Genomic DNA, 13,072 nt, shown 5'->3' with positions numbered 1-13,072 from the left:
GATTTTTGTAAACAACAGAAAACCGAATATTTAGATTTGGTTTTTACTCTCGAAATACCTGCAGGTTCTAATAAGGGCATTGAATTACGCCATAAGGGTGTAATACTAAAAGTAACATGTTACTTTTCAGTGTTTTCTGACCTGAACTTATTATCTCCTTAAATGTTTATATATGCATACATTTTCATAGTTAATTAAGAAACTAAATAATAATTTCACTTGTCGCTAATATTGAGACAGCCCTGTACCAGAAATATCCCAAGATTAAAATATATATTCAGGTATCTTCTAAGACTCTAAATCAGCTAAAAGTATATTCTAGGTCGTTGCTTATTTTACTCATGCAATTATGAAGCTATCATAGATTTTGATCAGCCTCTTTCAAAATACTCCCATATATTACTGAATTAAGGTCCCTTTACACTTACCACTATCTAAAGCTTGGTAAAGGTCTTATGAAATACACCTGTGTTAGAAATATGCATGTAATGTTTAAAAAAAAATATAAACAATCTAAATCTAGTACTTTACCTAATTTGTATTTTTCCCAATAGAAATAATGTATTAAATTAACTTGTAGGGTCCAATAAAACTCATAATTTTTACGATATATTTTGTTATAACAATTTCATAAATGATCTTGCATAACTTTAATCTGTTTAGTTATTAATAAATTATCTATTTTTTTTTACTTCCTTCCAAAAATAATATTTCAGCACTTTATTCTATGTGTATTTATGTGAAAATTTTATAAAGGTGTTTGGATGTTCGATACTGTATAGGAATCAAACATAGGCTATGTAATGTATGCGGGTCGACACTGTACTCTCTATGGGTCGGGAAGAATAATGAAACTACACATTTAGAGTAACATTGCTCTAGGACCGCTCGTAAAGGAACGGACGGGACGCGGAGGTTACATGACGGTGTCTGGTGGTGGACTCCGGGTGGACTGCTGGCTGGCCAGCTTGGACCGTTGGTTGTAGGGTAGTGGCGTGATGTGACGTCACAGGAGAGCAGCCTATGAGCACTCTTTATTCTTTTAGACCACATCGTATGTTACATCGCCTGACAATACATACTGCCAACATCACTGGTGCAGACATTAAATATCACTATGGATACCTACCAACTTAGTACTTCTCACACTAAATACACTACAATCCTCCCCCTTAAATACATAAGTCCCCTACAATTTTAGAAATTTATCAATTACAATTTGTTTTACAATTCTCCAATTTTAAATCAATTACAATGAATAAGAAAATTGACATTATACTCTTTTATTTTTGTAAGTATAGATTATAGAGAACAAAATACAAACTCAATATAATCATTTAACACAAATCACAAACACTTCAATCAAAACCAATAAATCAGAATATAGCAATTAATAACACATTGAATGAACACAATTAACAAATCGATAATAATAATGCTTAAACAATATTAATTATATACAAGTCACAATTGGGTTGTATTTACAAGTCCATTTTGACTAAAGGTTTACGATCCCTTAGTGGGTATCGTCGAACAGGTGTCATTTGTTTGGGTGAAAACGCTGGAACTGTTATTGTTTACATTTGTACGCGGGCTGGGGCTTTGCCCCTGAGCGTTTCTGTTATTGTTATGGTTTTGCGGAGAGGGGGGCAAGGTCGTTGCTAAAAGTACTGGCGACCTTGCGCTCGCTCTGTCCCGCGACTGTATATCGATCGTTTCCTGCGTGTGCTCTGTTGCCACGCTTGCGTCTGGGAGTCTAGGCATTGTTGTCAACTCAGACATTTCCGGACTACACTGTAAACCTACCAACTGGTCGATATGTCGTTTCCACCTCATGCCCGTATTCAGTTCAACTAAATACGTGACTGGTCCTAATCGTGAAACTACCACACCTGGTATCCACTTATTTCTACCTCTGTAATCTCTGGCTATGATTGGTTGTCCAATAGCTAACTGTCTAGTTTTACTACCCCTATAGTACAATCGTTGTTTTTCTTGATTATCTGACATTATTGCTTTAACATTTGGGCGAATTAAATCTAACCTAGACTTTAGCGATCTGCCCAACATTAATTGAGCTGGCGATAGATTGGTAGTAGAATGCACTGTATTTCTATAAGTGAACAGGAAGTTACTCAAAGCTAATTCTAAATCCTTGGAATTATGAAGAGCTGTTTTCAATTTATTTTTAATAGTTCTGACTGACCGTTCTGCCAAACCATTGGTTTCTGGGTGGTATGGTGGTGAAAACGTGTGTTTGATACCATTTGACATCAAAAATTCTTTAAACTCTTGACTGGTAAAAGGTGGTCCGTTGTCGGACACTATGTGGTCTACAATACCATACCTACTAAATAATTCCCTTAATTTCACAATCGTGTGAACAGCTGCCGTTGAAGCAACGGGCAACACCTCTGGCCACTTAGAGTACGCATCTTTTACCACCAAAAATAACTTGGACTGAAAAGGTCCAAAAAAAATCAATATGAATTCGAGACCAAACTCGTTCCGGAACATTCCAATGATGCAGGAAAGCCTTGGGCGGTTTTGCTCGTTCCTCCAAACAGGCTGCACAGCTGTTAGCTAGTTGTTCTATGTCCCGGTCGATATTAGGCCACCATACATATGCACGGGCTAATGCCTTCATGCGAACAATACCTATGTGTGAAGTATGCAATTCGTTCAGAATGTTTATTCTGAACCTTTTAGGTATTACCACCCTGTACCCCCACATTAGGATTCCTTGCTCCAAGGTTAATTCCGACTGTCTAATTTCAAATGGCTTTAGATCTGGTTCAGTTACAATAGGCCAACCTAATTCTACATAGGCTATTACCTTTTTAATTTCACTATCTACCATTGATTCTCTTTTTATGTCTACATAGCTTAATGGTATGTCATTTTCAGCTAAACACTGCAAATAGGTACCTATGACATTAATATTAAGGTCATCATCCGAGATTTCATCTTTAATCTCACTATTTACAGGTAATCTAGATAAACCATCGGCATTGCCATGGTTTTGGGACTTAACATACACAATCTCATATTGGAAACCACTTAAAAACAAAGCGTATCGTTGTAACCTACTGGCTGCGAAAGCAGGTAACCCTTTCTTTGGTCCAAAAATAGCCACTAAAGGCTTATGATCAGTCTTTAACAAAAACTGTGTACCATATAAATATTGACTAAATTTCTTAACACCAAATACAATGCTTAATGCTTCCTTATCTATTTGTGAATAGTTTTTCTCAGCGCTATTTAACACTCTACTTGCGAATGATATAGGTCTTTCTGTACCGTCGTATTGAATCTGACTCAAAACTGATGCAATGCCATATGGACTAGCATCACTGGCTACCACTAGTGGTAATGCAGGATCATAATGCGCTAAAACTTCAGCAGAGATTAACTTTTGCTTAATCTCTTGTAGTGCCTTCTTACATGCTAAATTAAATACAAAATCGGTATCCTTTCTTAACAACTGATACATTGGGGTTAAAATAGTGGATATCCTAGGAATGAAACGTGAATAGTAATTAACAAGACCAAGGAAGGCTTTAAGCTGTGTCACATTTTGAGGTTCAGGTGCCTTGACAATTGCTTCAACCTTACTAGGTGCGGTATGCAACCCTTGTTTACTGATAACAAAACCTAAATATTCTAAACTGTCACAGAAAAATTTACATTTGTTCTTGCTCACTGTGAACCCATTGTCTTCAAGTCTTTGACACACTAGTCTAAGTCTATGCATGTGTTCCTCATTGTTTTTACCTGTTACTAGAATGTCATCTAAAAATACAGTTACCCCCGGGATACCTTGTAATGTTCGTTCTATTATTCTCTGGAATATTCCCGGTGCTGAACTGATACCAAAACATAGGCGATTGTAAGCATACAATCCTTTGTGTGTGCTAATTGTACAATACGTTTGACTATCTACATCTAGTTTAAGCTGCTGATAAGCTGAAGATAAATCTATTTTAGAGAATTTTTCTCCGTTTTGTAGGCTGGCAAATATTTCTTCAATTTTCGGTAACGGGTGTCGGTCTACCTCCAAGAAAGGATTTACAGTTATTTTATAATCCCCACAAATTCTTATTTTCCCATTAGCCTTAATAATTGGTACAATGGGAGTCCCCCATTCACTGGTATCTACTGGTGAAATAACGTTCTCTCTTGTTCTAGTCTAGTCAGCTCGGCTTCTACTTTTTCTTTAAGTGTAAAAGGTAACGTCCTAGGTTTAAAGTATTTTGGTACTACATTTTCTTTTAACTTTAATTTAACTGGTGCACCCTTGAAACATCCCAACTTATCCGTAAATACATTTGGAAACTCATTGTACAGTAATTCTACTTGTTTGTTGTTGTTGACAACAGACGGATTGACAGATGTTTGTTTGTTTACCTCTACAGGTGTGTTGTGGCTTCCACTGACAGGCGTGCATGCGTCTGCCGCGCTGCCGCCTGCAGTTGGCACAACCCCCACCATGCTCGTGCGATCGGCTGACTGTACATTGTTTACATTACTAGGCACTCTAACTGTTAAATCTAATGCTTGCATCCAATCACGCCCTAACAAGGGATTAGCCCCATTAGCTACGATGTATAAAGCTAATTGTTTCTCTTTACCTTTATGTTGTACATTGACCATAACCTTACCTAAAGGCCTGATCTTTTCATGTGTATATGAACTTAATACTAAGCTAGTTGGATACATGTTTATATTTCCTAACTTAGTCTTACAATCTTTTTCTGACATAACTGAAACACAAGCTCCACTATCGACTTCAAATACAATTTCCTTACTTTCCACTAATAACTGTACCGTTATTGGCTCAATTTTATTAATCTTAGTTTCTATTTCTTTAACCGTAAATAGATTGGAAATGTCATACACATCGTCATTGTCTTTATGTTTCCAGTGATTATCTGAACCGGACTCTGCTGATTCTTTACTTTCCTCTACATAGTGCTGCCTACCTTTATAAACATATTGCTTTTTATCGCTGTAAAACTGTTTCCCTTTAGCTGAAAGCTCCTTAGACCTATTTGTAAAAACATTTTGGTTTGTTCTCATTAGGTTTGTTAACATAATTTTTCGATCTACAAACTCTTTCAAGGTGTCCCTTCTTTTTACAATGATTACACGTGTACTCACGAAACCGACATTGCGATGCTGTGTGTGATCCTCGCTTGCCGCAACAATAGCAGGTGATGTCTCCCAGCGCCTTCCCGCCGTCCGATGACCGTCTCGCTGCGATGCTCGCCGCCTGTGTCCTTTTCGGTATCGACCCGCTGCTCTGCATCCGGTGAATACGTCCTCCTGCAGTTGTCATCTGGGCCGCCCCCTTCTCAGCAAATTCCATTGCAGTAGCTAGTTGCACGGCTTTTTCATAAGTGAGGTTCTCCTCCCCGAGAAGTCTTTTCTGTATCTGTTGGTCTCGCAGACCCGCGACTAATCTGTCCCTTAAGTAGTCTGGCAATTTATCACCAAATTCACAATACTTAGATAACTGTTTTAAATGCACAATATAATCGCTAACCGTTTCATGATCCAATTGATTCCGCCTACTAAATTTAAATCTTTCCGTGATAAAAGAAGGCTTGGGATGCAGATGATTCGCTATAGTGTCCACAATTTCCTTGTACGACTTGTCAGACGGTTTGTCTGGTGTAATTAAGTCTTTCAGTAACGTATAGGTCCTTACACCCATAACTGTCAACAAAGTGCTTAGTTTCTTTGAATTATCGATATCATTACAATCAATAAAAAACTCAAATCTCTCTATATAAGACTGCCACGATTCTTCCGCACTATCAAAATAACCCATAGACCCGATAGTTGCCATTTTGTTTTCTTGTACACTCCGTAATAACTGTTTAAAATGTCCCCGGTAAAAATAATCGTCTAACGGCATTAATTGCAACGATTAAAATCAGCTTGTGCGCTGCTTACACCAAGAATAGTTTATATCGATCGGCGTACCTTACTACTCCCGACCGTTGGAATGTCCGGAATGTCCTTGCACATTCGCGGTTATTTGCACGTGTTCATTACGCTTGTTGCCCTTTCCGCACTAAATCACTGTAATTCACTGTTGCAGTTGTTTTCCTCGTCGCCACTGTAAGCGACGTTCCACTGTTGCAGTTGTTTTCCTCGTCGCCACTGTAAGCGACGTTCCACTGTTGCAGTTGTTTTCCTCGTCGCCACTGTAATGTATGCGGGTCGACACTGTACTCTCTATGGGTCGGGAAGAATAATGAAACTACACATTTAGAGTAACATTGCTCTAGGACCGCTCGTAAAGGAACGGACGGGACGCGGAGGTTACATGACGGTGTCTGGTGGTGGACTCCGGGTGGACTGCTGGCTGGCCAGCTTGGACCGTTGGTTGTAGGGTAGTGGCGTGATGTGACGTCACAGGAGAGCAGCCTATGAGCACTCTTTATTCTTTTAGACCACATCGTATGTTACATCGCCTGACAATACATACTGCCAACATCACTGGTGCAGACATTAAATATCACTATGGATACCTACCAACTTAGTACTTCTCACACTAAATACACTACAGGCTATTTTGTATTTGTACATACCACTCAAAACGCATTTAAATCATTTGAAGAAAATATACTTACTGTAAGAAAAGACAACATTTGTGACAGGTATTAGAGATACAGACACACAATATCATATTATTTTGTATTTGCATGAATACACGTAAACTGTGTGTTGCATGACAAGATAAAAATTTCTCCACGATTACATGCGGGCATATATATATATATATATATATATATAGCAAGTTCTCTTACTGATTTTTTCTGTGCCAACAGAATGCGCTGAGGATTTCCCCACCAAGCGAAGTGCGGTCATCATAGCAGAGGTTAGATTCAAATAAGGCATAGTAAACTGTTTGGCTAATAGTATGTCATTGACAGCTTTTATTATTTTTATGGTTTACAAGCTATCACTTAATTTCCTACACAGGATGGCAATGTGAGATGTCCACAACGGTTGTGGGCCTTCACTATACCGTATCGTTCGCGAGGGGAATGTTTCCTGAATACTGAACGGGGTTACACACGGTGCTCGGCTGCTTACAGCAGCAGGACAGGCTACTATGAACTTCCATCCTGCGAGAACTCCGCAGGACGGAATTGGAAAGCACGGTAACATGTTTAGGAGAAAAATGTAACTTCAAAGGAGAGAGTGGTTTAGACCTAAAATAGGAATCATTAGGCGTTGAGGGAAGATTAGTAACCTCAACTTAAAAGCACTCAGTGTACAGGAACTGTATAGTTTTCATGAACAGAGGGGAGGGTGTGTACCTCATCACCTTCAGTAGGCGTGAGTGTTCGAGTTTTTTTATTATCCTGTGATCAAAATTTCGAAACAAATGTGCAGAGAGGATACAGAGAGGGTTATTTGCAGTGTGTCTTAATGCAGGTTTCTAAGAGATTCAGTATATTGATAGAAAGAGTTGACAAAAGCACGGATTATCTTGATAGCTTCATCTGAAACACTTAGGAGGTCTGTTACGTCACTCAGATGTAGGGCAGTAAGATGACTAAAGTTATTATACAGTTCAAGTAGTGAGTTACACGTTAACAAGTAATTAGAGTCAGAGAAATTTAAAGATTTTTCTAAATTAAGAGGGCCGCCTTATAAGACAGACTAAGTTATCAGAAAATGAAACTTAGTTACATGGGTTAAACTAGAGTTCCGCTGGTTAGAGGAGTCAAACAAGTTTAAGAACAATATTTTAGAGGGGATCTGTCAGTTTCATGTCTAACTTGGAAAAATTAATTTAATAATTGAATGTAATAGGTAGCTCATGCTGACCATGGGAGTGTACAGATAGAGGCTGAGAAATAATTTCTATAAGCACATCAAACACACTACAGGTCTGTACATTCAATTCAATAGCTTGATCCAAATCTCGAGAACACAAACATAGTCTCAAGTATTTTAGACAACGCCTTTTAGAGATCTACGAGTACGCATTGTAAGCCTTAGGAGTGCGAGGTTGAATTTGGATAAGGGAAAGAGTGAGGCTTCAATCTTTAAACACAAGCTCACTAATTTTAATAAGTCACCCCTTAATAGATCAGCCAATTTACAGTAAGACAGGTCTAAGCTCAGGAAGTTTGGTGAACAATATGGCAGTGAAATACTGTTTTATTTTAACATCACACTGTTGGAATCACTATCCAATTGTTCCATAAACGTTTCACTAGATTATCATGTTAACTAAATCCGAACAGACTGGCAACTGTAATTTCCAACACTGTTTATTGAGTTAAACTCTTCCACGGAACCTTTGTTGCTCTCTTCCATCTTGTTACTTTATACCTAATCTAGAACTTCTTCTTGATTATTATCTTACCCAATAAACTAATTACTGTACATGTATATATTTAACTTGAATTATAATAGATAATTGTATTTCTTTTATCCAATTAGCGATTCATTCCCACGTGGTTATTACTGTGAGGCGTCTGTTTTATTTTTAAATATAAGAATGCAGGGACCAACTGATAGCACGCTTATCTGATATCTCTTATTGCACTTAAAACTAATATTAAACGCTTGTTTTCTTTTAAACCTAAACTTGGAGATACTTAAACATGGGGTATCCCTTATGTTAACTTTCAATATTAGAAGTATAAGAAATTAGTATCAACCAAGTCAAATAAAAAAGAGATCCCTTCCGTCCTAGTAGTGTTTTCTAAAATATTAATAAATATTATTAGTAGAACTTAATCTGCTAAAGCTATTGGTAGGTAGTTTTTATAAAGCTATTTTAGCCCAGATATGTCGTATAATTACATTTTAGTAGATTTGGTAATAACTTTGAATCTTCATCCATAAAAGAACCTATATAGTGTGAGTAATATTTTTATTTTTTTTTATATGGAGACATTTAATTCTACTATTAATATCGATGTACAACTCGGAAAATTACAGTTTTTAACTATTCGTGGGTGTTTAGTTTTAGACAAATATACGATAATATATCGCGGCACATGACCAAGCACATCACATTCACCCTCTGTAATCATTGTAAAACATTATTTTATACCAGCTAAGATCCATGATGTATTAAATTTATTTTAGATTATTTTAAAAGTGTTGCAATTTATTTGAAAATACTGTAATCTCAACCCGCACATTAAACAGGTCATTAGCAGCGATAAACACAAACATTATAATGAACGATAAAGTGTCTAACTTTCAAGTGTTCAACAGCGCACCGTAAGTAATCAGTATTTACTGTGTGTCCTTGACTGTAGGTTGTGTATTTTATCATATACACTAAAACGGTACACATCTTGAAATGTTCCATACACGACAATTATAGAGAGTAAAATTGTTTGTAATTTCAAATTCACATAGTCTTTTCACTATTTCTGAAAATTGATTGAGTTTACATATTACTGGTCTAACTCTAAAATCTGAAAGATCAAAGTTTTAACGTTTTAAAGTACCATCATAAGTTATAAGAAGGTAAGCGTAATGATTGGCACATTGTTTCAACCTAACCTGGATGAAAACAACTGGTTTTACGTTTAGAGAACTAGTGTTTGTCTGTCATTAAGTCTAGTGACATATATCATCATAGAATTCCATATTCTCAATGTAGAAGTAATGTTTCGTGCAAAATTTAAAACCTGTAAAACTGATGAATCTTTCTCAATATATCTTTCTCAATATGATATACACGTTGAAATATTTTTCTCATTAAATTAAGTTTCATATAAGTGTTAAAATACTAAAAGTCTTACACGCCAAGCCGTTAGTATAGTTAGGATACATTTGTTAATGTGTAACATGTTTAAAATCTCAAATGAGTGTTCTGAGTTTGTTTACATGAATGAGATTATTTGAAAAGATCATATAATTTTGCTTGCATTTCCATGGACGCAGGTTTCACATATTTGTGTGTGTGTATGTATATATATATATATATATATATATATATATATATACATACATATAAGTGTGTATGTGTGTGTGTGTTTTTGATCATGATTATTGGACTGAAAAGTCGTAACCCAAAGTGGAAAGAAAGAGACATAATAAACCGCGATAAGAATTTTTTGAGCTATATATGTAATATTATATTATCTCCAAATTCTAAAATTAAAAACACATTGTTTAATGTGCGCACGATCAATTGTAAACCCCTCAAAAGAAACATGAGAGTCGGACAGAAGGTCAGGGCCCGAGATCGTGAACCCAGTTTTTCCGTCCGCCTCTTGAAAAATAGATAAGAAAATGGCATCGACAGTTTTATAACCGTCACCCCTTCACTCCCTCTCCCTCTGACCAGCTGGGTGCAACATGTGTCTGTAATGGCCTTGGTTCTGTGCAGTATTATCGTTTTGTTTTATTCTCTCTAGTCTGGACTTACAGATAAATGATCGGCTTTATGATGTAAAGAGTGATTTTTCAAGTGTAGTCTTATGAGAGTTCCTCACCACACATTTTTATCCTAAATGTTTGGGTGTATGTTTAATATTAGGTTTCAAGGTTTTTTTGACAACTTTAATAAAACAGATAACAATCTTAAAACGAAAGGTAAATTTGGATCTAATTATTTTAAGTACTTCAATATAGTTGAAACATTATTGCTAAACAAAGTCATAGTATGTACTAATTTGTAAAATGAGGAGTTCACGAACTATTGCAACACTATCGTGATTGTATATTAACTTTTACACTTAAAATTGTACACTTAGAATTGTACATCTATTGTTGTAAATTTTTTATCCTTCTCAAGAACCAGAATAGGTTTTGTACTTTAAAACTTGTTGAAATTAAACAAACATAATACCACTTAAACATACATATAGAGTTTCAAAACTCTGTACCGAACTTATGGGGTTTCTGTATTTTTGAAATTTATCACTATGAAATTGATAGATTTTAATTGCATTTACCACTCATTCTGACACCACACTTCAGATACGGATTTTGATATGAATACGTCATATCAAGAATCACGAAAAAAACTTCACGATGTTGCATGCAAAGTTTCAAATCTATTGCTCATTTCATTACACTACGTGCTTTAATATGTTACATGTTAAAATTTCACGGTTACTCGTGTAAAAATCTTCACGAACCTACAGGCAAATCTTATGCAGTGAGTAACATGCACAGTTACTGAACTCGATGATGCCCATACGGAAATGGATTTTCAAGTGTATAGGTCAATCCGTTTGTGAGTCAACGTGTGGATTGACAGATAAAAATTTAATTTAATCAGCCTCTCGAGTGACAGGCTAAGCTTTAACAAAAAAAAATGATTAAAAACCACTTAAATAGATTGTTATTTTAATGCAAACAGTCAAACACTCGTTACATAATGAGATATTGAATCTGGATGTGACGTAGGATAGTATGAGTTGATTATCAACAGTCTACTAAAACATTTCCTCAAAGAGTGTGAAATAAGTCTTAAGATTCTTAATCCTTTTACAAATGCATTTGGTTTCGTAATACGATACATAAAAAACTGAATCTAACAACAATAAAGGCTTCTAATGAGTTTAGCTTTCTATCAGTTGTTTGAGTTCAACTCATTATCTACTGATGAGAGCGCACCAATGTTTCAATAACTTTACAATTTAGTCCGAAAAAATTTAGAATCTTAGTTTATTTAATATATAATGTACATTTGACGAACTATCTACATACTCGTAACTGTATCAAAACTTTATCCGTGTATAGGCTATACATTGTGTACTTCATATGAAAAAAATTACAAACAAAATACGTATTATGGTTTTAATGTTAAAATTAGTAGTATATAGTGATTGTTGGAAACAATATCGAATTAGTGAAAATTTGAATGGAAATGTTATACGCACACACAATATAGTAAACGAGTTTCTTCTTCTATTTTAGCTTGAAATTTTGGCCAAGAGTAGCTCCTAGCAACAGTGGAAATCACCCTAATATTGTAAACTCCCGTTACATAAATACTTTATTCATGTACTAAGGTGGAGAATCAATAGTGGAACGTGTAGCTAAAGATTATCCTGTATATGACCGCCATAGCCAGCAATTGTAACGCCTCCCAATATGCGAATCGTCGTATATTGAAAACGAAAGACATTTTGGAGTATTTATATTTACTCAGTGTCACTACTTGAGGTGATATTGCCATTTTCATAACAGCAGGGCAGTGACTGCATAATCTGGAGTTTGATTGCCTCTGGTAATAAAGTATTGAATCTATAAATGCCCTGACACTTTTGGTTAGAGTGGGTGACAATCAGTGAAGGTGTAGTTGCTAATCTAACATCATGCAGAGAATCATCAAGCAGAGAGTTCTGATCTTCTCACAGACTGTCAAATTCTCTCCACCCTGCATTCCCTCTATTAAAGGGCGTAGTGATGTGTATAGAACCATGCACGTGCCAACATTCAGTCAGTCCATTGATAACACTGAGCTTTCAAAAAACTCCCTATGTCTTAGTTCACCTGATCAATGACTCTTTCCATCTGCCAAGATTCATAAGAAATATGCAATTGGGAGTCATCTGTATATAAATGAGCAGTGGAACTCTGTATGAACACTGAAAATTAGATGTGAACAAGTAGTACAGAGTTCGTCTCAGACCTTGCCGAACACCTTTTTTCTCATCGACTGTCCATTTTTTCACTTCATAGCTTGGTAACCTGCTGCCTATGATTTAAGTAAGACTTCATCCAATCGACCACGTTATCACAATATCCATAGTAATACATCTCACAGTGCATTGAGTCAAAAGCTTTAGAATAATCCAGTGGTAATAGAGAACTAAATCTACTAAGCATATTATATAATTAATCTTTTAAATAAAAATGGATCGCTGATGTTGCTAAGCGCTAATCTCAAGAACGGCTAACAGATTTGGCCAATTATTTTTTTATATTTGTATTTTATATAAAAAGTTATGAATCTTTGCACATACTGAACTCAAATCCAGTTGGTTAACTTTGGAATGTGGCATTTAAATGTGACTTTCAAAGAAAAATGTGGATAGAAACTAACATGCCGCAAGGAACTATTTTT

This window comes from Homalodisca vitripennis, unplaced genomic scaffold (assembly GCF_021130785.1).
Source record: "Homalodisca vitripennis isolate AUS2020 unplaced genomic scaffold, UT_GWSS_2.1 ScUCBcl_1510;HRSCAF=5231, whole genome shotgun sequence".
Taxonomy (NCBI): domain Eukaryota; kingdom Metazoa; phylum Arthropoda; class Insecta; order Hemiptera; family Cicadellidae; genus Homalodisca; species Homalodisca vitripennis.
This window is presented reverse-complemented; position numbering follows the sequence as displayed.